At 48.0% G+C, this 27,772-nt stretch overlaps 1 long non-coding RNA gene across 1 annotated transcript; it reads right to left on the reverse strand.

Annotated features, from left to right (window-relative positions):
• Positions 1–12,324: 12,324 nt before the first annotated feature.
• LOC132397066 (uncharacterized) lies at positions 12,325–27,300 on the reverse strand. Its single transcript, XR_009513261.1, has 3 exons — positions 24,268–27,300; positions 14,878–18,481; positions 12,325–13,612 (listed from the first exon to the last, which is right to left on the reverse strand). It is a non-coding gene; the product is annotated as an uncharacterized LOC132397066 (long non-coding RNA).
• Positions 27,301–27,772: the final 472 nt, after the last annotated feature.

Genomic DNA, 27,772 nt, shown 5'->3' on the forward strand with positions numbered 1-27,772 from the left:
TCGTTCACCACAACACCCCAGCAGATTAACATCATCATCCCAGAACCCAGACACACAGCAATTCACCCACACACCCCAACACCATCAACATGAACGGCCCAGACAACCTTGAACCACTGCAATTCACCCACACACCCCAACACCATCAACATCAACTGCCCAGACAACCCCGACCCACTGCAATTCTCCCACACACCCCAATACTATCTACGGCCCAGACAACCTCTACCCACTGCATTTCTCCAACACACCCCAACACCACCAACGGCCCAGACAACCTCGACCCACTGCAATTCACCCACACACCCCAATGCCATCAACAGCCCAGACAACCTCGAACCACTGCAACTCACCCAGACACCCCAGAAGATTAACCTCAACATCCCAGAACCTAGACCCACAGCAATTCACACACACACCCCAGCAGCACCAACCGCCCAGACAACCTCGACCCACTGCAATTCTCCCACACACCCCAACATCACCAACGGCCCAGACAAACTCGACCCACTGCAATTCACACACACACCCCAGCACCACCAACGGCCCAGACAACCTCGACCCACTGCAATTCTCCCACACACCCCAACATCACCAACGGCCCAGACAAACTCGACCCACTGCAATTCACACACACACCCCAGCACCACCAACGGCCCAGACAACCTCGACCCACTGCAATTCTCCCACACACCCCAGCACCACCAACGGCCCAGACAACCTCAACCCACTGCAATTCTCCCACACACCCCAATACCATCAACATCAATGGCCCAGACAACCTCCACCCACTTCAATTCATCCTCACACCCCAACAGATTAACATCAACGGACCAGACAACCTCAGGCCACTGCAACTCAACCACACACCCCAACACCATCAATGGCCCAGCCAACCGCAACCCACTGCAATTCTCCCACACACCCCAACATCACCAATGGCCCAGACAACCTCGACCCACTGCAATTCTCCCACACACCCCAGCACAACCAAGGGCCCAGACAACCTCTACCCACTTCAATTCACCCACACTCCTGATGCACCATCAATAACTCACTCAGAGACGTAAAGGCGAGATATCGGCTTTTATTGACTGGAAGAAGGAACCAGCAGTGAGTGACCACCATACTACATCATGGAGACTGAGAGGCCGGCCCCAGGCCTCGATCGCCTTTATACAGGGGTCTGTGGGAGGAGCCACAGAAGCACTCAGCAGGGGGCGCGTCCAGACAGGCACACGTCGTTCACCACAACACCCCAGCAGATTAACATCATCATCCCCAAACCTAGACACACAGCAATTCACCCACACACCCCAACACCATCAACATGAACGGCCCAGACAACCTCGAACCACTGCAATTCACCCACACACCCCAAAACCATCAATGACCCAGACAACCTCAAACCACTGCACTTCACCCACACACCCCAACACCAACAACATCAACTGCCCAGACAACCCCGACCCACTGCAATTGACCCACACACCCCAATACCATCTACGGCCCAGACAACCTCGACCCACTGCAATTCTCCCACACACCCCAACACCACCAACGGCCCAGACAACCTGGACCCACTGCAATTCATCCACATACCCCAACACCATCAACATCAATAGCCCAGGCAAACGCAACACATTGCAATTCACCCACACACCCCAACGGCCCAAACAACCTTGAACCACTGCCATTCACCCACACACCACAACACCACCAACGGCCCAGACAACCTCGACCCACTGCAATTCACACACACACCCCAACACCATCAATATCAACAGCCCAGACAACCCCGATCCACTGCAATTGACCCACACACCCCAATACCATCTACGGGCCAGACAACCTCGACACACTGTAATTCTCCCACACACCCCAACACCACCAACGGCCCAGACAACCTGGACCCACTGCAATTCATCCACATACCCCAACACCATCAACATCAATAGCCCAGGCAAACGCAACACATTGCAATTCACCCACACACCCCAACGGCCCAAACAACCTTGAACCACTGCCATTCACCCACACACCACAACACCACCAACGGCCCAGACAACCTCGACCCACTGCAATTCACACACACACCCCAGCAGATCAACATCAACGCCCCCAGAACCTCGACCCACAGCAAGTCACCCACACACCCCAACAATATCAACATCAACAGCCCAGAGAACGTTGACCCACTGCAATTCAACCTCACACCCCAGCAGATTAACATCAACACCCCAGAACCTCGACCCACTCCAATTCTCCCACTCACCCCAACACCATCATCAACGGCCCAGACAACCTCGGGCCACTGCAACTCACCCACACACCCCAGCAGATTAACATCAACGGCCCAGGAAACTTCAGGCCACTGCAATTCACCCACACTCCCCAACATCAGCAACATCAACGGCCCAGACAAACTCAACCCACTGCAATTTACCCACACACCCCAGCACCATAAATATCAACAACCCAGACAACCTCGACCCACTGCAATTCTCCCACACACGCCAGCACCACCAACGGCCCAGACAACCTGGACCCACTGCAATTCACACCCACACACCCCAGCAGATTAACATCAACATCCCAGAACCTAGACAAACAGCAATTCACACACACACACCACCACCAACAACATCAACGGCCCAGACAACCTCGACCCACTGCAAATCACCCACTAACCCCAACATCACCAACGGCCCAGACAACCTCGACCCACAGCAATTCACCCACACACCCCAACAGATTAACATCAACAGCCCAGACAAACTCGACCCACTGCTGTTCACCCACATACGCCAATACCATCAACACCATCAGCCCAGACAACCTCGACCCACTTCAATTCATCCATACACCCCAACAGATTAACATCAACGACCTAGACAACCTCGACCCATTGTAATTCACCCACACACCCCAGCAGATTAACATCAACGCCCCCAGAAACTCGACCCACTGCAATTCACACACACACCCCAACACCATGAAAATCAACAGCCCAGACAAACTCAACCCATTGCAATTCATCCACTCACCCCAACAACATCAACATTAACGGCCCAGACAACCTCGACCCACTGCAATTCGCCCACACACACCAGCAGATTAACATCAACACCCCAGAACCTCAACCCACTGCAATTCTCCCACACACCCCAACACCTCAACATTAACAGCCAAGACAACTTCGTTCCACAGCATTTCACCCACAAACCCCAACAAATTAACATCAACGGCCCAGACAACCTCGGGCCACTGCAACTCACCCACACTCCCCAGCAGATTAACATCAACGGCCCAGATAAACTCGAACCACTGCAATTCACCCACACTCCCCAACAGATTAACATCAACGGCCCAGACAACTTCGGGCCACTGCGACTCACCCACACACCCCAACAGATTAACATCAATGGCCCAGAAAACCTCGGGCCACTGCAATTCACCCACACACCCCAATGCCACCAACGGCCCAGACAACCTGGACCCACTGCAATTCACACCCACACATCCCAGCAGATTAACATCAACATCCCAAAACCTAGACACACAGCAATTCACCCACACACACCAGCAGATGAACATCAACAGCCCAGACAACCTCGATCCACTGCAGTTCACTCACACACCCCAACACCACCAACGGCCCAGACAACCTCGACCCACTGCAATTCTCCCACACACGCCAGCACCACCAACGGCCCAGACAACCTGGATCCACTGATTTTCACACCCACTCATCCCAGCAGATTAACATCAACATCCCAGAACCTGGACACACAGCAATTCACACACACACCCCAACACCAACAACATCAACGGCCCAGACAACCTCGACCCACTGCAAATCACCCACTAACCCCAACATCACCAACGGCCCAGACAACCTCGACCCACAGCAATTCACCCACACACCCCAACAGATTAACATCAACAGCCCAGACAAACTCGACCCACTGCTGTTCACCCACATACGCCAATACCATCATCACCAACGGCCCAGACAACCTCGACCCACTTCAATTCACCCACACACCCCAACACCATCAACAGCCCAGACAACCTCGAACAACTGCAATTCTCCCACACACGCCAACAGATTAACATCAACAGCCCAGACAACCTCGACCCACTGCAATTCTCCCACACACCCCAGCACCATCAACAGCCCAGACAACCTCGAACAACTGCAATTCTCCCACACACGCCAACAGATTAACATCAACAGCCCAGACAACCTCGACCCACTGCAATTCACCCACACACCCCAACAGATTAACATCAACGGCCCAGACAAACTCGACCCACTTCAATTCACCCACAAACCCCAATACCATCAACATCAACAGCCCAGACAACCTCGACACAATGCAATTCAACCTCACACCCCATCATCATCAACATCAGCGGCCCAGACAACCTCGACCCACTGCAATTCTCCCACACACCCCAGCACCATCAACGGCCCAGACAACCTCTACCCACTGCAATTCACCCACACTCCTGATGCACCATCAATAACTCACTCTGAGACGTAAAGGCAAGATATTGGCTTTTATTGACTGGAAGAAGGAACCAGCAGTGAGTGACCACCATACTACATCATGGAGACTGAGAGGCCGGCCCCAGGCCTCGATCGCCTTTATACAGGGGTCTGTGGGAGGAGCCACAGAAGCACTCAGCAGGTGGCGCATCCAGACAGGCACACGTCGTTCACCACAACACCCCAGCAGATTAACATCATCATCCCAGAACCCAGACACACAGCAATTCACCCACACACCCCAACACCATCAACATGAACGGCCCAGACAACCTTGAACCACTGCAATTCACCCACACACCCCAACACCATCAACATCAACTGCCCAGACAACCCCGACCCACTGCAATTCTCCCACACACCCCAATACTATCTACGGCCCAGACAACCTCTACCCACTGCATTTCTCCAACACACCCCAACACCACCAACGGCCCAGACAACCTCGAACCACTGCAACTCACCCAGACACCCCAGAAGATTAACCTCAACATCCCAGAACCTAGACCCACAGCAATTCACACACACACCCCAGCAGCACCAACCGCCCAGACAACCTCGACCCACTGCAATTCTCCCACACACCCCAACATCACCAACGGCCCAGACAAACTCGACCCACTGCAATTCACACACACACCCCAGCACCACCAACGGCCCAGACAACCTCGACCCACTGCAATTCTCCCACACACCCCAACATCACCAACGGCCCAGACAAACTCGACCCACTGCAATTCACACACACACCCCAGCACCACCAACGGCCCAGACAACCTCGACCCACTGCAATTCTCCCACACACCCCAGCACCACCAACGGCCCAGACAACCTCAACCCACTGCAATTCTCCCACACACCCCAATACCATCAACATCAATGGCCCAGACAACCTCCACCCACTTCAATTCATCCTCACACCCCAACAGATTAACATCAACGGACCAGACAACCTCAGGCCACTGCAACTCAACCACACACCCCAACACCATCAATGGCCCAGCCAACCGCAACCCACTGCAATTCTCCCACACACCCCAACATCACCAATGGCCCAGACAACCTCGACCCACTGCAATTCTCCCACACACCCCAGCACAACCAAGGGCCCAGACAACCTCTACCCACTTCAATTCACCCACACTCCTGATGCACCATCAATAACTCACTCAGAGACGTAAAGGCGAGATATCGGCTTTTATTGACTGGAAGAAGGAACCAGCAGTGAGTGACCACCATACTACATCATGGAGACTGAGAGGCCGGCCCCAGGCCTCGATCGCCTTTATACAGGGGTCTGTGGGAGGAGCCACAGAAGCACTCAGCAGGGGGCGCGTCCAGACAGGCACACGTCGTTCACCACAACACCCCAGCAGATTAACATCATCATCCCCAAACCTAGACACACAGCAATTCACCCACACACCCCAACACCATCAACATGAACGGCCCAGACAACCTCGAACCACTGCAATTCACCCACACACCCCAAAACCATCAATGACCCAGACAACCTCAAACCACTGCACTTCACCCACACACCCCAACACCAACAACATCAACTGCCCAGACAACCCCGACCCACTGCAATTGACCCACACACCCCAATACCATCTACGGCCCAGACAACCTCGACCCACTGCAATTCTCCCACACACCCCAACACCACCAACGGCCCAGACAACCTGGACCCACTGCAATTCATCCACATACCCCAACACCATCAACATCAATAGCCCAGGCAAACGCAACACATTGCAATTCACCCACACACCCCAACGGCCCAAACAACCTTGAACCACTGCCATTCACCCACACACCACAACACCACCAACGGCCCAGACAACCTCGACCCACTGCAATTCACACACACACCCCAACACCATCAATATCAACAGCCCAGACAACCCCGATCCACTGCAATTGACCCACACACCCCAATACCATCTACGGGCCAGACAACCTCGACACACTGTAATTCTCCCACACACCCCAACACCACCAACGGCCCAGACAACCTGGACCCACTGCAATTCATCCACATACCCCAACACCATCAACATCAATAGCCCAGGCAAACGCAACACATTGCAATTCACCCACACACCCCAACGGCCCAAACAACCTTGAACCACTGCCATTCACCCACACACCACAACACCACCAACGGCCCAGACAACCTCGACCCACTGCAATTCACACACACACCCCAACACCATCAATATCAACAGCCCAGACAACCCCGATCCACTGCAATTGACCCACACACCCCAATACCATCTACGGGCCAGACAACCTCGACACACTGTAATTCTCCCACACACCCCAACATCACCAACGGCCCAGACAACCTCGACCCACTGCAATTCTCCCACACACCCCAATACCATCAACGGCCCAAACAACCTCGAACCACTGCACCTCACCCAGACACCCCAGCAGATTAACATCAACATCCCAGAACCTGGACCCACAGCAATTCACACACACACCCCAACATCATCAACGGCCCAGACAACCTCGAACCACTGCAATTCCCCCATACACCGGAACACCACCAACGGCCCAGACAACCTCGACCCACTGCAGTTTACCCACACACCCCAACATCATCAACATCAATGGCCCAGTCAACGTCGACCCACTTCAATTCATCCACACACCCCAGCAGATTAACATCAACTTCCCACAACCTCGACCCACTGCAATTCACCCACACACCCCAGCACCACCAACGGCCCAGACAACCTTGACCCACTGCAATTCTCCCACACACCCCAACATCACCAACGGCCCAGACAACCTCGACTCACTGCAATTCACCCACACTCCTGATGCACCATCAATAACTCACACTGAGACGTAAAGGCAAGATATTGGCTTTTATTGACTGGAAGAAGGAACCAGCAGTGAGTGACCACCATACTACATCATGGAGACTGAGAGGCCGGCCCCAGGCCTCGATCGCCTTTATACAGGGGTCTGTGGGAGGAGCCACAGAAGCACTCAGCAGGTGGCGCATCCAGACAGGCACACGTCGTTCACCACAACACCCCAGCAGATTAACATCATCATCCCCAAACCCAGACACACAGCAATTCACCCACACACCCCAACACCATCAACATGAACAGCCCAGACAACCTCGACCCACTGCAATTCACCCACACACCCCCATACCATCAACATCAATGGCCCAGACAACCTCGACCCACTTCAATTCATCCACTCACCCCAACAGATTAACATCAACAGCCCAGACAACCTCAACCCACTGCAATTCACCCACTCACCCCAACACCATCAACGGCCCAGACAACCTCGACCCACTGCAATTCACCCACACACCCCAATACCATCAACATCAATGGCCCAGTCAACGTCGACCCACTTCAATTCATCCACACACCCCAGCAGATTAACATCAACTTCCCACAACCTTGACCCACTGCAATTCACCCACATACCCCAACATCATCAACATCAATGGTCCAGACAACCGCGACCCACTGCAATTCACCGACACACCCCAACACCATCAACATCAATGGCCCAGACAACCTCGACCCACTGCAATTCACCGACACAACCCAACACCATCAACATCAATGGCCCAGACAACCTCGACCCACTGCAATTCACCGACACAACCCAACACCATCAACATCAATGGCCCAGACAACCTCGACCCACTGCAATTCACCGACACAACCCAACACCATCAACATCAATGGCCCAGACAACCTCGACCCATTGCAATTCATGCACACACCCCAACACCATCAACGGCCCAGCCAACCGCAACCCACTGCAATTCACCCACACACCCCAACGTCATCAACATGAACAGCCCAGACAACCTCGACCCACTGCAATTCTCCCACACACCCCAGCACCACCAACGGCCCAGACAACCTCGAACCACTGCAATTCTCCCACACACCCCAGCACCACCAATGGCCCAGACAACCTTGACCCACTGCAATTCTCCCACACACCCCAGCACTATCAACGGCCCATACAACCTCTACCCACAGCAATTCACCCACACTCCTGATGCACCATCAATAACTCACTCAGAGACGTAAAGGCGAGATATCGGCTTTTATTGACTGGAAGAAGGAACCAGCAGTGAGTGACCACCATACTACATCATGGATACTGAGAGGCCGGCCACAGGCCTCGATCGCCTTTTTACAGGTGTCTGTGGGAGGAGCCACAGAAGCACTCAGCAGGGGGCGCGTCCAGACAGGCACACGTAGTTCACCACAACACCCCAGCAGATTAACATCATCATCCCTGAAACTAGACACACAGCAATTCACCCACACACCCCAACACCATCAACATGAACGACCCAGACAACCTCAAACCACTGCACTTCACCCACACACCCCAACACCATCAACATCTACGGCCCAGACAACCTCGACCCACTGCAATTCTCCCACACACCCCAACACCACCAACGGCCCAGACAACCTCGACCCACTGCAATTCACCCACACACCCCAATACAATCAACGGCCCAGACAACCTCGAACCACTGCAACTCACCCAGACACCCCAGCAGATTAACATCAACATCCCAGAACCTAGACCCACAGCAATTCACAAACACACCCCAACATCATCAACATGAACAGCCCAGACAACCTCGACCCACAGCAATTCACCCGGTGACAATCTCGGGATTGCTACCTGTGCCACGTGCGAGTGAGGCGAAGAATAGAATGATTATGCACATTAATACGAGGCTGAGAGCATGGTGCAGGAAGGAAGGGTTCAGGTTTTTGGATAATTGGTCTTTGTTCCAGGGACATTGGGATCTGTTTCGAAGGGATGGTCTACATCTGAACTGGAGGGGTACTAACATTCTTGCAGGAGTATTTGCCAGTGCTGCTCGGGGGGGTTTAAACTAGATGTGCAGGGGGCAGGGATCCAGATCCATAGGGTTGGTCAGAAGGTGCATGGGGTTAAATGTGTACAAGGTTTGGGTGATCTTGAGAAGGTCATCAAAATTCAGGGTGCAATTTGCCCGATGGAAGTTCAAGGAGCTGGGTTAGGTACAGTAGACAGTGTTTTAAGCAAAGAGAGGAGGAATGGGCTAAGAATTCTATACTTGAATGCGCGTAGTGTCAGAAATAAGACAGATGAGCTTGAAGCTCAGATGAAAATGGGGAACTACGATATTGTTGGGATAACGGAGACATGGCTGCAAGGGGATCAGGCCTGGGAATTGAGCGTACCAGGGTATACGTGCTATCGTAGAGACAGAAATATGGAAGAGGGGGTGGGGTGGCCCTGTTGGTGAGGAATGAGATTCAGTCCTTAGTAAGAGGTGACTTGGGAACAGGGGAAGTAGAGTCTGTGTGGATTGAGCTGAGGAACAGTAAGGGTAAAAAGACCCTAATGGGTGTTGTGTACAGGCCCCCAAACAGTAGCGTGGATATTGGGTACAAGTTGATTAGGGAGTTAACATTGGTATGTGCTAAAGGTAATGCAGTCGTTATGGGAGATTTCAACATGCAGGTGGACTGGGAGAATCAGGTAGGTGCTGGACCTCAGGATAGGGAGTTTGTGGAGTGTCTAAGGGATGTATTTTTGGAACAGCTTGTGCTTGAGCCAACCAGGAACGAGGCTATTTTGGACTTGGTGATGTGTAATGAACAGGAATTGATAAGTGATCTTGAAGTAAAGGAGCCATTAGGAAGTAGTGATCATAACATGATAAGTTTTTATCTACAATTTGAGGGGGATAGGGGCAGATCAGAGGTGTCAGTGTTGCAATTAAATAAAGGAGACTACGGAGCCATGAGGGATGAGCTGGCCAAAGTTAAATGGGCGGATGCCCTGGCAGGAAAGACAGTGGCAGATATTCTTGGGCATAATACAAAAGATGCAAATGCAGTTCATTCCAATGAGAAGGAAGGATTCAAAGAGGGGGAAGGGGCCACCGTGGTTGACAAAGGAAGTCAGAGATTGTATAGCATTAAAGAAAAAGAAGTATGACAGGGCTAAGATGAGTGGGAATACAGATGATTGGGAAAGTTTTAAGGAACAGCAGATCTTAACTAAAAAAGCAATACGGAGAGAAAAAATCAGGTATGAGCTCAGTCTAGCCAGGAATATAAAAGGGGATAGCAAAAGCTTTTTTAGCTATGTGAAGAAAAAGAAGATAGTTAAGAACAATGTTGGCCCCTTGAAGAATGAATTGGGAGAAATTGTTATGGGAAACAGGGAAATGGCAACAGAATTTAATGCATACTTTAGATCTGTCTTCACCAGGGAGGACACAAGCAATCTCCCAGATGTATGGATGGGCCAGGGTCATAAGATATCAGAGGAATTGAGACAGATTGACATTAGGAAAGAAACTGTGATGAGTAGACTGGTAGGACTGAAGGCTAATAAATCCCCGGGTCCAGATGGTCTGCATCCGAGGGTTCTAAAAGAGGTGGCTCAGGAAATTGCGGATGCATTGGTAATCATTTTCCAATGTTCCTTAGATTCAGGATCAGTTCCTGAAGATTGGAGAGTGGCTAATGTTGTCCCACTTTTCAAGAAGGGAGGGAAGGAGAAAACAGAGAACTAACATCAGTCGTGGGGAAGATGCTTGAGTCCATTATTAAGGACGAAATAGTGGCACATCTAGATGGCAGAAATAGGATTAGGCCGAGCCAGCATGGATTTACCAAGGGCAAATCATGCTTGACTAATCTGTTGGAGTTTTTTGAGGGTGTAACAAGGATGTTAGATGAGGGTAAGCCAGTAGATGTTGTGTACCTAGATTTTCAGAAGGCATTCGATAAGGTGCCACATAGGAGATTGATGAGTAAAATCAGAGCTCATGGCATTGGGGGCAGGGTTTCAACATGGATAGAAAACTGGTTGGCAGATAGAAAGCAAAGGGTAGCAGTGAATGGGTGTTTCTCAGACTGGCTGGAGGTGACTAGTGGGGTACCACAGGGCTCTGTATTGGGACCACAGCTCTTTACGATTTATGTCAATGATTTAGATGAGGGCATTGAAAACTATATCAGCAAGTTTGCTGACGATACTAAACTGGGTGGCAGTGTGACTTGCGAAGAGGACGTTAGGAGAATACAGGGAGACTTGGATAGGCTGAGTGAGTGGGCAGATACTTGGCAGATGTCATTCAATGTGAATAAATGTGAAGTTATCCACTTTGGAAGCTGGAACAAGAGGGCAGAGTATTGTCTGAACGGTGTCGAGTTAGGTAAGGGAGAAATGCAAAGAGACCTAGGAGTCCTAGTTCACCAGTCAATGAAGGTGAATGAGCAAGTGCAACAGGCAGTGAAGAGGGCAAATGGAATGTTGGCCTTTGTTACAAGGGGAATTGAATACAAGAGCAAGGATGTTCTTTTGCATTTGTACAGGGCCCTGGTGAGACCACACCTGGAATATTGTGTACAGTTTTGGTCTCCAGGTTTAAGGAAGGACATTCTGGCAATTGAGGAAGTGCAGCATAGATTCACTAGGTTGATTCCTGGGATGGCAGGGCTGTCTTACGCAGAGAGATTGGAGAGATTGGGCTTGTACACACTGGAATTGAGGAGATTGAGAGGGGATCTGATTGAAACATTTAAGATAATTAAAGGATTTGATAGGATTGAGGCAGGAAATATGTTCCAGATGTTGGGAGAGTCCAGTACCAGAGGGCATGGATTGAGAATAAGAGGTCAGTTATTTAAAACAGAGTTGAGGAAGAGCTTCTTCTCCCAGAGAGTTGTGGAGGTGTGGAATGCACTGCCTCGGAAGACGGTGGAGGCCAATTCTCTGGATGCTTTCAAGAAGGAGCTGGATAGATATCTGATGGATAGGGGAATCAAGGGATATGGGGACAAGGCAGGGACTGGGTATTGATAGTGAATGATCAGCCATGATCTCAGAATGGCAGTGCAGACTCGAGGGGCCGAATGGTCTACTTCTGCACCTATTGTCTATTGTCTAATACCATCAATGGCCCAGACAACCTCGAACCACTGCAATTCTCCCATACACCCGAACACCACCAACTGCCCAGACATCTTCGACCCACTGCAGTTCACCCACACACCCCAATACCATCAATGGCCCAGACAACTTCGACCCACTGCAATTCACCGACACAACCCAACACCATCAACATCAATGGCCCAGACAACCTTGACCCACTGCAATTCACCCACACACCCCGACACAATCAACATCAACGGCACAGACAACCTCGACCCACTGCAATTCACGCACACACCCCAACACCATCAACGGCCCAGACAACCTCGACCCACTGCAATTCAAACACACAGCCCAACACCATCAACTGCCCAGACAACCTCGACCTACTGCAATTCACCTACTGCTGAAACAGGAATAAGGCAGATGTCATCTCCTTGTCTTGACACTTGTTTCTGGAGCTTCTGGACAGTCGAGACACCTATGTCAGACTGCAACTCTGTGTTCAGTACTCTAATTTCAAGCAACCTCTGAATTAGGAGTCTATGACACCCTCTACAATTGGATGCTGGACTTCCTGGATAACAGACCACAATCAGTAGGGACAGGCAGCAATATCTCCACCACAGCTATTCCCAACACTGCTGTCAAATAAGCTGGTGTCATCAGCCCCCTATGGGTATTTACAGGAAAATGAAATAATGTCATGGTTTATTAAAAAGTATAAATAACAAAGACTGACAAACAGTCACTGTGCAATAGAAGACAATTTGTGCAAATAATATAAATAAATAATATTGAGTACATAACTTGTTGAGTCCAAACATTAGTCTGTAGGTTGTGGAATTGGTTCAGAGCTGAGGTGAATGAGGTTATCCACGCTGGTCCAAATGCCTGATGGTTGAAGGGTAATAACTGTTATGGTTCACAAGGCTCCCGTACCTCCTACTGTATGAGAGCAGCAAGTAGAGTGCAAGGCCTGAATGGTGGGGGTCCTTGATGATGTGTGCTGCTCCCCTTGTAAGTGTGCTCAATGAAGAGGCTTTGCCTGAGATAAACTGAGCATCATGGATTCTGGTAGATATTTCAACAGCAAATCTGAGAGGGAATTAAGTATGAATATGAGAATTGTCAATGTCCTTTGGCAGCTGTGGTTTTCAAGCAGAGAGGACACAAGTCATTGGAGAGGGCAGAGTAGCCAGAGTCTTGGTATATAAAACTTGGTGCTGGACAACAGACTGTGTGGACAGTGGCGGAACAGTCAGAAATGATGTTCAGTAACTCCAATCAACCATCAAACTACTTTGTTTTCAGCAGTTCAAAGATGTTCAAGCCATAGAACTGTTAAACACTGCACAGATATGTGTTACTGCTTGAAACACAAAAGATTCTGCAGATGCCGCAAATCCAGAGTAACACACAAAACGTAGAGGAACTCAGCAAGTCATGGAGAGGAATAAACAATATTTTGGGCTCAGACTCTTCATCAGGTCTGGAAAAGTAGGAGGAAGAAGCCAGAATAAGAAGGTGGGAAGGGAAAGTAATACAAGCTGGTCAGTGATAGGTAAGACCAGGTAGGTGAGTGGGGGAGAGGAGTTGAAGTGAGAACCTGGCAGGCTACCCTGGAGTGTGTGATGGGAGAGTGTGGAGGGAGATTCACTCTGTATCTGACCCTGGAGCATGTGATGGGAGAGTGTGGTGGGAGATTCACTCTGTGTCTGATTTTGGAATGTGTGATGGGAGAGTGTGGAAGGAGCTTCACTCTGTGTCTGACCCTGGGAGTGTGTGATAGGACAGCGTGGAAGGAGCTTTACTCACTGTCTGATCCTGGAAGTGTTTTGGTCAATTCATAAGAACAGAAATGGGTCATTTGCCTATCAAGTCAAGTCTGTCGAGTCAGTCCTGATGAAGGGTCTCGACCCAAAACGTCAACAGCGCTTCTCCCTATAGATGCTGCCTGGCCTGCTGTGTTCCACCAGCATTTTGTGTCTGTCATTTTAAATTGCCTCAACCCCATTCTCCAGTCTTCTCCCCATAACTTTTGACACCCTTACTAATCAAGAACCTATCAATCTCCATTTTAAATATACCCAATGACTTGTCTTCCAGAGCTGTCCATGGCAAAGAATTCCACAGATTCACCAACATCTGGCTGAAGAAATTCCTCCACCACTCTGGTCTAAAGGGACATACTGCTATTCTAAGGCTGAGCCCTCTGGTTCTGGACTCTCACTTAGCCTTTCAATATTCCTAAGGTTTCAATGAGATGACCCCTTATTCTTCTGAACTCTAGCAATTACAGGCTAAGAGCCATCAAACATTCCTCATATTATAACCACACCCACCCACATGTGGCAACGTACCTGATGCCTATGCTCTTAGGTGCTCCAGCCTTCGCTTGGATTTCATTGGCTGCTTCCTTGGAGCTTTCATGGTGTGCTGGGTGTCGTCCTTTGAACACACAGAGGCTTGGTTCAACACACCTGTCAAACAACAGCACCAAGCATGGTATGTCTGGCCCTCTCCCACCCTTACCAGATGCCTCACCCCATTAAACCTCTGCCCTGCTGTTATGACTGGCACAGAGCTGAGGAATCCTCACTTGGCACCCTCCTGCCCTTACCACAGATACCTCTCCCCAGCATTAAGAGCCTAGTCTCAGCTCTAACATCACCAACCTCTCTGACTCCCCCTTCAACTATAATTAAACTCTACTCCCAGAACACCTTCGACTCCCTCTCCCTCAGGCCACCTATAACACCACCCTCTTTCATTGAGCTTCTGATGATGCGGTTTGACCAGAGGTTGGTTTGAGAACCACGCCTCATCTCCCTTGCCCTCCCAGCAGTGCTGCAGCCAATAGAGCCACTGCTTCATCACTCCAGTGAGCCAGCTTTGATCCTGCTGCCTGCGTGGAGTTTCCCATGGGTTTCCTTGGGGAATTCCAACATCCCAGAACTACGCCATTCAATCCCAGAACCATAACTGTAAATTGCCCCTTGTGTAGCAGGTGGTAGAACAGATGGAAAGACTTGGGTGCAGGGAAAATAAGTTGGGGATGGGGGTGGCATTCAGCTAGAATTGGTGTATTGGGCCAAATGGCCTCCTATATGAAAATGCAAACTTTGTCAATGTGAAATTGCTGTTATCCAATTTGCCCTCACATTCAATTCAGCTGGAATGAGTTCCACATTCTTCCCACCCTCTGGATAAATGAGAGGGTAGGCAATGGGAAGGGCTGATTTGGGAGGGACAGGGTAGGCCAGGGGTGGAAGAGAGAAGAAAGGATTGGCAAGCTGGGGATTGTCTCTGAATGGAAGGGGAAGCAAAGCATTGTTCTGATCATCCTATTATAGGAAGGACGTGGAGAGAGCATTTACCAGGATGTTTTAGAACATAGAATAGTACAGCACATTACAGGCCCTTCGGCCCACAATGTTGTGCCGACCCTCAAACCCTGCCTCCTGTATAACCCCCCACCTTAAATTCCTCCATATACCTGTCTAGTAGTCTCTTAAACTTCACTAGTGTATCTGCCTCCACCACTGACTCAGGCAGTGCATTCCACGCACTAACCACTCTCTGAGTGAAAAACCTTCCTCTAATATCCCCCTTGAACTCCCTCCCCTTACCTTAAAGCCATATCCTCTTGTATTGAGCAGTGGTGCCCTGGGGAAGAGGTGCTGGCCGTCCATTCTGTCTATTCCTCTTAATATCTTGTACACCTATATCATGTCTCCTCTCATCCTCCTCCTCTCCAAAGAGTAAAGCCCTAGCTCCCTTAATCTCTGATCATAATCCATACTCTCTAAACCAGGCAGCATCCTGGTAAATCTCCTCTGTACCCTTTCCAATGCTTCCAAATCCTTTCTATAGTGAGGCGACCAGAATTGGACACAGTACTCCAAGTCTGGCCTAACTAGAGTTATATGGTGCTGCATCATTACATCGTGTCTCTTAAACTCTATCCCTCGACTGATGAAAGCTAACACTTCATAAGCTTTCTTAACTACCCTATCTACCTGTGAGGCAACTTTTGGGGATCTGTGGACATGTACCCCCAGATCCCTCTGCTCCTCCACACTAGCAAGTATCCTGCCATTTACTTTGTACTCTGCCTTGGAGTTTGTCTTTCCAAAGTGACCACCTCACACTTCTCTGGGTTGAACTCCATCTGCCACTTCTCAGCCCAATTCTGCATCCTATCAATGTCTCTCTGCAATCTTCGACAATCCTCAACACTATCCACAACATCACCAACCTTTGTGTCATCTGCAAACTTCTATCCCCACATCCAGGTAGCTAATAAAAATCATGAAAAGTAGAGGTCCCAGAACAGATCCTTGTGGGACACCACTAGTCACAACCCTCCAATCTGAATGTACTCCCTCCACCACGACCCTCTGCCTTCTGCAGGCAAGCCAATTCTGAATCTACCTGGCCAAACTTCCCTGGATCCCATGCCTTCTGACTTTCTGAATAAGCCTACCATGTGGAACCTTGTCAAATGCCTTACTAAAATCCATGTAGATCACATTCACTGCACTACCCTCATCTATATACCTGGTCACCTCCTCAAAGAACTCTATCAGGCTTGTTAGGCACGATCTGCCCTTCACAAAGCCATGCTGGCTGTCCCTGATCAGATCATGATTCTCTAAATGCCCATAGATCCTATATCTAAGAATCTTTTCCAACAGTTTTCCCACCACAGGCATAAGGCTCACTGGTCTATAATTACCTGGACTATCCCTACTACCTTTTTTGAACAAGGGGACAACATTCGCCTCCTTCCAATCCTCCGGTACCATTCCCGTGGACAATGAAGACATAAAGATCCTAGCCAGAGGTTCAGCAATCTCTTCCCTTGCCTCGTGGAGCAGCCTGGGGAATATTCTGTCAGGCCCCAGGGACTTATCCGTCCTAATGTATTTTAACAACTCCAACACCTCCTCTCCCTTAATATCAACATGCTCCAGAACATCAACCTCACTCATATTGTCCTCACCATCATCAAACTCCCTTTCATTGGTGAATACCAAACAGAAGTATTCATTATGTATTTCTTATGAGGATAGTCTGAGCGAGCTAGGGCTTTTCCATTTGGACCAAAGGAGGATGAGAGGTGACTTAATGAAGGTGTACAAGATGATAAGAAGCATACTGTAGGTAGAATGGATATGATTTGCCAGACTTTTTCCCCCAAGGTCAGTATGGCTAATGCTCGGGCCATCATTTTCAGGTATAGCAGGGGTGGGTGATCAGAACTTTTTTGTCCTTTTAAACAGGGTGTCGGGTGTCTGGAACAAGAAGTGATGGTAAAAACAAATATATTAGGGACATTTAAAAGACTGAGATTGGCACAGGGATGAAAGAAAAATGGTTATGTAGGAGGAAAGGGTTAGATTGATCTTGGAACAGGTTAACAGATTGTGACAACATTGTGGCTGAAGGGACTATGTTCTAAATGAGTATAGGGAGTTTGGGGAAGGAGAGGAAGATTGGAAAGTAAAGGAGAGAATGCTGTGGGGAGGGGAAGGAGTTGGTGTTTGGAAGGTAGAGAAGGGGTGGGAATCAGTGGGGCGATTCGGTTAGCAAAAGGAGGGAGAATGGTGTGGACCAGCAAACTGAGGAGGGGAGAAGGGGGACAACTGGGCAGGGAGGTAGCCTGATATGATCTTACATTGGTGATATCTCAACAAGTGGTCCTCTCCAACACCTGAGGTTCAGTCTGGGGCCACTTTGACATGCCGTTGTTCCCTGCTGCTGGACCAGCATGCTCAGAGGGGTGGGTGGCAATTATTTTGAGGACCATGAACTTCGAGAGGTGGAAGCACCAACAGACGCAAGATGGGCCTCGTTCTTGTCAAACCACTCTGTCCAGTGGTTGCCTACTTTCCGCTGTCCAATCAGACAAAAGCCTCTTGTGGTGCTGACGAGGATAATGCAGGGATGTTGGAAAATTAACTGAAACAAAAGACATCATGTATTTTCAGGATATGCAAAATATGTTTTTTTATTCTGTGTGGTTATTCTTTTACCTTATTCTACAGAATACTTTAACCACCTTGAAGAATAACATCACACTCAGGAAAACTTCTTCCAACTAAAACATTGCAATATTCTCAAGTCACAGTGGAGGGGCTTACAGAGAATAATGGTAGAGTGTACTGTAAATATAATTGTATCATGCCTGATTTGAGGTTACCTGCTAACATGGATGCCTAATATAATTTAGTGTCTGGTGTTACTTATCTGTACTAAATGTTCTTGCGATGGTTTGTGAGTGCTTTGAAATTCACATGGCGGAATCTGGTTAAAACAGTTAACACATGAGCAGTTACTGGAAACTTTTACACAACTTTTCAAGCTTTAAATCACAACACACTACCTGCTACTTCAATCTTAACACTGCTTTTCTATCCCTCCCCCACTCGACTCTTCACTGTAACGTTCCTGATTCAAGGGGAGTCCCATTTCTTGACATTTTAAATCAATACAATTTGCATGGAAGAATCGACTTTCACTGACTGAGAACTGCAAATGAATTTCTGTTAATTCTTTCACCTAACTGGCTGACAGTTAGAATTCATTGTGATTTAATTCTTGGCTGCATTTGATTTGGAAACCCTCAAATCCTACCCTATCTACCGCAGACAGGCTGATGCCGTAAAATTATTAATGAAATCAAGGCTGCATTTAATTGCTAACAAGAGAAAATCTGCATATGCTGGAAGTCCAAGCAACATCCACAAGGAAATCAGCAGGCCAGGCAACATCAACGGAACAAAAGTATAGTTGACATTTCGGGCCAAGACTGAAGGGAAGAAAAAGCTGAGGAGTAGAAGGAGTTGATTTAAACTGGGTGGGGGGGGGTGGGTAGGAAACACAAGGTGATAGGTGAAATCGGGAGGGGAGGGATGAAGCAAAGAAAGATGTTGCTTGGTGAAAGAGATAGAGGGCAGGAGAATAGGGAGTCTGATAGAAGACGACAGAAAGCTTTTGAAGAAAGAAAAGGGGGAGGAGCACCAGAGGGAAGCAGTAGGCAGGCAAGGAGAGAGAGGGAAAAGGGAATGGTGAAGGGGGATTACTGGAAGTTCGAGGTCAATAGTCATGCCATCAAGTTGGAGGCAACCCAGGCGGAATATATGGTGGTGTTCCTCCAACCTGAGTATGGCTTCATCATGACAGTAAGGGAGGCCATGGATAGACATATTGGAATAGGAAGAGATATAGTCCAGGTGGCTGTGAGAGTCCATGGGTTTATAATAGACATCAGTAGATAAGCTGTCTCTAGAAATAGAGACAGTGAGTTCAAGAAAGGGGAGGGAGGTGTCAGAAATGGACCAGATAAATTTGAGGGCAGAGTGGAAGTTGGAAACAAAGTTGATGAAGTTGGGCATGGATGCAGGAAGCGGCACCAATGCAGTCGAGGATTTAGTGCAGGAAAAGTGGGAGGCGAACACCAGAGTAGGCTTGGAATGTAGACTGTTCCACATAGCTGATGAAAAGGCAGGCAGAGCTGGGACCCATACAAGTGCCCATGACAACACATTTTGTTTAAAGGAAGTGGGAGGATCCAAAGGAGAAATTATTTAGAGTGAGGGCAAGTTTCACAAGATGGAGGAGAGTGGTGATGGAGGGGAACTGGTCAGTTCTGATGTCCTAAAAGAAACACAGAGCTCTGAGGCATTCATGGTGGGGATGGCAGTGTATAGGGACTGGACATCCATAGTAAAAATAAGATGATGGGGGCCAGGGAACTTGAAATCGTTGAAAAGATCCAGAGAGTGTGAGGTGTCATGGATGTAGGGAGGAAGGGACTGAATGGGGGGTGGGGGGGAGATAAGAGTCCAACTAAATTGATATGAATTCAGTGGGGTAGGAACAGGCTGCAACAATGGGTCTACCTGGATTAACTGGTTTGCGGATCTTGGGTAGGAGGTAGAAATGGGAGGTGCGGGAACTATGAGGTTGGTGGCAATGGATGGGAGATCCCCAGAGCTAATAAGGTCAGTGATGATGTGGGAGACAATGGTCTGGTGCTCCTTAGTGGGATCCTGTTCAAGGGGTAAGTAAGAGGAGGTGTCTGAGAGTTGTCACTAAGCCTCAGTAAGGTAGAGGTCAGTCGACCCACCAGACAATCTGCAGGTTTGAGGGTGAGGTTAGGATTAATGCGGATTTCATTGCTTTCTGGGTAGATATGAGTGGAATCTGATCCCAAACTCCCTCTGAAATATTAATTGCCTCATGTTTTGCATCCTTTTTTGCCCCTCCTCACCTTTGCTGCATGCTTCTAATGACCCAGACGATGCTGCAACTATAGCCTCTACCATGATAGTTAAACCACCACAGACAATTTGGAACTTCAAGAAGCCACGCTAAACACCTTGACCAATAGGTGCTCGGCGTCTCTGCTCAGTGTTGCCAATGACGCAACTCCACACCACTTCCACACATGCCCCCTGCCAGCCTTGATTAATTGAACAGTGAGGTCCCAGCGATGTGGATGCCGGACTGATGAAGCTGAAGATAGCTAATCCCATCCGCCTGCTCATGGTCTTTGAATTTAGTCAAAGAGAGCTGCGTCACAGCTCTTCAGCCCATCTTGTCTGTGCCGAAGGACTAGATAGTATGGGGTCAATGGGCTAATTTAGTGCCAACGACCACACTGGAGCATAGCTCTTGTTACCCCTCCCACCTATGTAACTGAAACTCGAATTAATGAAGGCCAATATACCAAAATCTCTCTTCACGATCCTATCTACCTGTGATGCCGCTTTTAAGGAATTGTTGATCTGTATTCCCAGCCCCTTCTGTTCTACTGCACTTCTCAGTGCCATACCACTCACTGTAGATCCCACAGCTAGCCTTGATATCCCTCCTCACTGTCTACTACGTCCTCAATCTTGGTGTCATCTGGTTTATGTTCAGCAGTCATGGCCAAGGGAAAGAGATGAAGTTGTCATTTGTTACTCCCTGTTCCTCTGAACTCCCCCTGCCAACAGAGGTGAAACACCTGTCCCCCTCACCACCATCCAAGGACCAGAGACACTTCCACCCTGGTCCATTACATCCAGTGCTCTCTGTATGGCCTACTCTACATTTGTCAGAGCATCTACTCTGTCCATCTCAAGCTTCCTATTGCTTGTGATTTTAATTCTCCTCCCCATTCCCATGTGGACTTTTCCATTCCTACTGGAAGAATGACAACTCATATTTCATTTATAACCCAGTGATATGAACACTAAGCATTTCACTTTCAGCTGACCACTTTCAGCTGGCATTCATAACAAAAGGATTTGAGTTCAGGAGCAGGGAAGTTCTACTGCAGTTGTACAAGGCCTTGGTGAGACCGCACCGAGAGTATTGTGTGCAGTTTTGGTCCCCTAATCTGAGTAAAGACATTCTTGCCATAAAGGGAATACAAAGAAGGTTCACCAGATTGATTTCTGGGATGGCAGGACTTTCATATGAAGAAAGACTGGATCAACTAGGCTTATACTCACTGGAATTTAGAAGATTGAGGGGGGATCTTATTGAAACGTATAAAATTCTAAAGGGATTGGACAGGCTAGATGCAGGAAGATTGTTTCCGATGTTGGGGAAGTCCAGAACGAGGGGTGGCAGTTTAAGGATAAAGGGGAAGCCTTTTAGGATCGAGATGAGGAAAAACTTCTTCACACAGAGAGTGGTGAATCTGTGGAATTCTCTGCCACAGGAAACAGTTGAGGCCGGTTCATTGGCTATATTCAAGAGGAAGTTAGATATGGCCCTTGTGGCTAAAGGGATCAGGGGGTATGGAGAGAAAGCAGGTACAGGGTTCTGAGTTGGATGATCAGCCATGATCATACTGAATGGCGGTGCAGGCTCAAAGGGCCAAATGGCCTACTCCTGCACCTATTTTCTATGTTTCTATATCCCACACATTTGTGTATCCACATAGTATCTTCTCCCTTTGTTCAGCAACCCCTAGCCTAGTTCCATCTGCCCACCCCAATTGGTCCTGAGGTTGGAGTCCAAATGGCAGATATCGAGGTCGGTGAACTCGAGACCAAGGACTGAAGGGCAGAGGCCTGTCCTGCTGTTGGAGGACCTGGGTCAGCAGGCTCAGAGGTCATGGTGTCCCAGCCGAGTGGGGCAGGGGGTAGTGTTTGTTTTGCTGCTGTGATTGTTTTATATGTTGACTGCATGTTGTTCTGCTGAGCATTGAGGTCTTGATCTTGACGGGGGCAGGGATCGGTGTTTCTCCTGCAGTGATTTGCCATGTATAATCTATGATTTGCTTGAGGGAACTAAATCCAAATATGGCCAAGTGTGCAAAACTAGGCGGATTGTGAGTAGGATGCAGTAGATCAGTGAGGGGGTGCAAAGATGATAGTTGAAATAAAAAACAGGAAACTGTAAGGTTATGCACTTCAGAGCATTAAGGAGAAAAACACTACTTTTAAAGAGATAAGGAGAAGTTGTTACTCAAAAGGACCTGGGTGAACTTGCAGGTTAAACCAGGCAAATGAGAGAGTAAGTGAGGGGATATTGTATAGACGTATACAGAATAATGAGTGGTATAGATAGGGTAAATGCAAGCAGTTTTTTTCCCCACTGAGGAGAAACCTAGAACTAGAGGTCTTAGGTTAAAGTGAAAGATTAAATGTTTAATGGGAGCCGCCACTCAGAGGGTGATGTGAGTGTGGAACAAGCTGCCAGTAGAAGTCAAGAATGCTGGTTCGACTGCAACGGTTAAGAGATGTTTGAATAACTACATGGATGGAAGGCTGAGGTCTAGGTGAGCATTGATGGGACTAGCCAGAATAACAGTTCAGCGAAGACTGGATGGGCCAAAGGTTGTTCTCTGTTACTCAGAGTGATAAATTGAACATCAAGTGCAGAGCAGAAGTTGTACTTCAAGTATACAAGGTTTAACATCTGGAATACTGAAGGTAGATTTATTCTCCTGACTGAAATGCAGTAAAGATTCACTATTTTGGTTCTTGCAATTGCATTATCATTTAAATGAGATGAAATAGATTATGCCTGTAGAGAGGTGATCTCACTGAAATTTATATTCTTACCCAGCCTGAAAGGGTAACTAGAGAAAAGTAGTTTCCCAGGCTGATGGGACTAGAAACAGGGGTACCATGAGTTGAAGTTTCTTTATGAAGAGGGAGGTAAATCATTGGAACTCATTTAAGATTCAAATACTGCAGCTATTCAAAAGATTTAAAGATGAGTTTAGAAAGGTTTAGACACTTTAGAAAGGTTGTTCATGAAGATCCGAGATGAAGTACAGAAGAAATTTACTGGATATATTTCAGGGATGAGGAATTTCAGCTACAAAATTGGGCTGAGAAATGTAAAAAGATTAACTTCATTTGTCACATAGACAGCAAAACATACAGTGAAATTTATCATTTGCATCAATATCCAACACAGTTTGTTGATGTGCTGGGGACAACCCATAAGTGTCACCAAGTCAAACTGGCATGCCCACAACTCACTAACCCTAACCTGTATGTCTTTGAAATATGGGAGGAAACCAGAGCTCCCAGAGGAATCCACATGGCCCTTGCAAATAGCAGCAGGAATTGAACTTCAATGGTTGGCGCAATATTAGCATCACGCTAACTGCTTTGCTACCACGTTGTGTAGAATATGGCTAAGCAGCTTTGCAAAACAAAATAGGAGGGGTTAAAGAACAGGGGTGAGAACAGAATATAGGAAAAGGCAGGAAGTACAGAAGATCTAAAGCTCACCATCTGCTTTAATTACCAGGAGTCACGCAGGGCTTCCAAAAGAAAATTAGAGTGCTGGGAAAGAGCTGGACAGGCTGGATTGCTTGACATACAGCTTGTATCCATCTGGTGGGCTGGATAGACACCATCTGTGCACTAACAGCTCTAAAAAGCATTAAAATTGAATTAAATCAACTGGTGTCAGTGCCTTTGCCCATTTACCCTCAGTTCAGCAATCCCTCAAATTTTCAGAACAGCTTAGCCCTTCTCCATAGCAGCCTCCAGAATAACACTCTCCATGTTCCTCCAATATTGGCCCCCAACATCTCACATATCCAGAGTCTTAAACTCCAGAATCACTGTGCCTTAATCCTCTTTGTGGGCTGCAGGTTTTCTATGTTTTTGGACTAAAGTTGTGCCGAACATGTCCCAACCTTAGAAATTACTAGGCTTACCTACAGCCCTCTATTTTTCTAAGCTCCATGTACCTATCCAAAACTCTCTTAAAAGACCCCATCGTATCCACCTCCACCATTGTTGCCGGCAGCCCATTCTACGCACTCACCATTCTCTGAGTAAAACCTTACCCGACATCTCCTCTGTACCTACTGCTCAGCACCTTAAACCTGTGTCCTCTTGTGGCAACCATTTCAGCCCTGGGAAAAAGCCTCTGACTATCCACATGATCAATGCCTCTCATCATCTTGTACACCTCTATTAGATCACCCATCATCCTCCGCCGCTCCAAGGAGAAAAGGTCGAGTTCACTCAACCTATTCTCATAGGGCATGCTCCCCAATCCAGGCCACATCATTGTATATCTCCTCTGCACCCTTTCTCTGGCTTCCACATCCTTCCTGTAGTGAGGCGACCAAAACTGAGCACAGTACTCCAAGTGGGGTCTGACCAGGATCCTCTATAGCTGCAACATTACCTCTCAGCTCCTAAATTCAATTCCACAATTGATGAAGGCTAATACACTGTACGCCTTCTTAACCACAGAGTCAACCTGCACAGCTGCTTTGAGCGTCCGATGGACTCAGACCCCAAGATCCCGCTGATCCTCCACACCAACAAGAGTCTTACCATTAATACTATATTCTGCCATCATATTTGACCTACCAAAATGAACCACTTCACACTTATCTGGGTTGAACTCCATCTGCCACTTCTCAGCCCAGTTTTGCATCCTATCAATGTCCCGCTGTAACCTCTGACAGCCCTCCACACTATCCACAACACCTCTGACCTTTGTGTCATCAGCAAACATACTAACCCATCCCTGCACTTCCACATCCAGGTCATTTATAAAAATCATGAAGAGTAAGGGTCCCAAAACAGATCCCTGAGGCCCTCCACTGATGACCGACCTCCATGCAGAATATGACCCATCTACAACCACTCTTACTTCTGTGGGCAAGCCAGTTCTAGATCCACAAAGCAATGTCCCCTTGGATCCCATGCCTCCTTACTTTCTCAGTAAGCCTTCCATGGGGTACCTTATCAAATGCATTGCTGAAATCCATATGCACTACATCCATTGTTCTTCCTTCATCAATGTGTTTAGTCACATGCTCAAAAAATTCAATCAGGCTCATAAGACATGACCTGCCCTTCACAAAGCCATGCTGACTATCCCATATCATATTATACCTCTCCAAATGTTCATAAAGCCTCTCAGGATCTTCTCCATCAACTTATCAACCACTGAGGTAAGACTCATTGGTGTATTATTTCCTGGGCTATCGCTACTCCCTTTCTTGAATAAAGGAACAACATCCGCAACCCTCCAATCCTCCGGAACCTCTCCCATCCCCATTGATGATGTCAGGATCATCTCCAGAGGCTCAGCAATCTCCTCCCTTGCCTTCCACATCTCATCCGGTCCCGGTGACTTATCCAACTTGATTCTTTCCAAAAGCTCCAGCAAACCCTCTTTCTTAATATCTACATACTCAAGCTTTTCAGTCTGCTGGAAGTCACCAAGATGGTTTCCATAGTGAACACTGAAGCAAAGTATTAAGTACCTCTGCTATTTCCTCCAGTTCCATACATACTTTCCCACTGTCACACTTGATCCTATTCTTTCACGTCTTATCCTCTTGCTCTTCACATACTTGGAAAATGCTTTGGGGTTTTCCTTAATCCTGCCTAACTTCTCATAGCCCCTTCTGGCTCTCCTAATTTCCTTCTTAAGCTCCTTCCTATTAGCTTGTAATGTTCTAGATCTCTAACATTTACCTAGCTCTCTGAACCTTCTGTGAGCTTTTCTTTTCTTCTTGGCTAGATTACAGCCTTTGTACACCACAGTTCCTGTACCCTACCATAGCTTCCCTGTCTCATTAGAACCTACCTATACAGAGCTCTACACAAATATCCGCTGAATATTTGCCACATTTCTTCCATACTTTTCCCTGAGAACATCTCTTTCCAATTTAAGCTTCCAATTTAAGCCTGATAATTCCCCTTACTCCAATTAAACACTTTTCTAACTTGTCTGTTCCTCTCTTTCCAATGCTATTGTAAAGGAGATAGAATTATGATCACTATCTCCAAAATGCTCTCCCATTGAGAGATCTGACACCTGACCAGGTTCATTTCCCCAATACCAAATCAAGTAGAGCCTCTTCTTTTGTACGCTTATCTACATAGTGTCAAGAAACCTTCCTGAACACAGCTAACAAACTCCACCCCATCTAAACCCCTTGCTCTAGGGAGATGCCAATCGATATTTGGAAAATTAAAATCTCCCATCATGACAACTCTTGTTATTATTACATCTTTCCAGGCTGTTTCCCTGTCTGCTCCATGATATCCCTGTTACTATTGGGCGGCCTATAAAAAACACCCTGTAAAGTTATTGACCCCTTCCCGTTCCTAACCTCCACCCACAGAGACTCTGTAGACAATTCCTCCATTGTGTCCACCTTTTCTGCAGCCATGACGCTATCTCTGATCAACAGTACCACACCCCCACTTCTTTTGCCTCCCTCCCTGTCCTTTCTGAAACATCTAAAACCCAGCACTTGAAGTAACCAATCCTGTCCTTGCGCCATCCAATGGCCACCACATCATATCTCCAAGTACTGATCCATACTCTCTCATCTGCTTTGTTCACAACACTCCTTGCGTTAAAATGGACGCATCCCATACCTTCGGTCTGAGCGCATCCCTTCTCTATCACCTGCCTATCCTCCCTCTTGGTCTGTCTACAAGCTTTCTCTATTTGTCAGCCAACCTCCTCTTCCCCAGACTCTTCAGTTCAGTTCTCACTCCCCAACAATTCTACTTTAAATTCTCGAATTTATACAGGTATCCATCCCCCTCTTTTCCTTCACTACATCGATGACTGCATTGGCGCTGCCTCCTGCATGCATGCTGAGCTCGTCGACTTCATTAATTTTGCCTCCAACTTTCACCCTGCCCACAAATTTACCTGGTCCATTTCCAACACCTCCCTCCCTTTTCTTGATCTTTCTGTCTCCATCTCTGGAGACGGCCTATCTACTGATATCTACTATAAGCC

This window comes from Hypanus sabinus, chromosome 7 (assembly GCF_030144855.1).
Source record: "Hypanus sabinus isolate sHypSab1 chromosome 7, sHypSab1.hap1, whole genome shotgun sequence".
Taxonomy (NCBI): Eukaryota; Metazoa; Chordata; class Chondrichthyes; order Myliobatiformes; family Dasyatidae; genus Hypanus; species Hypanus sabinus.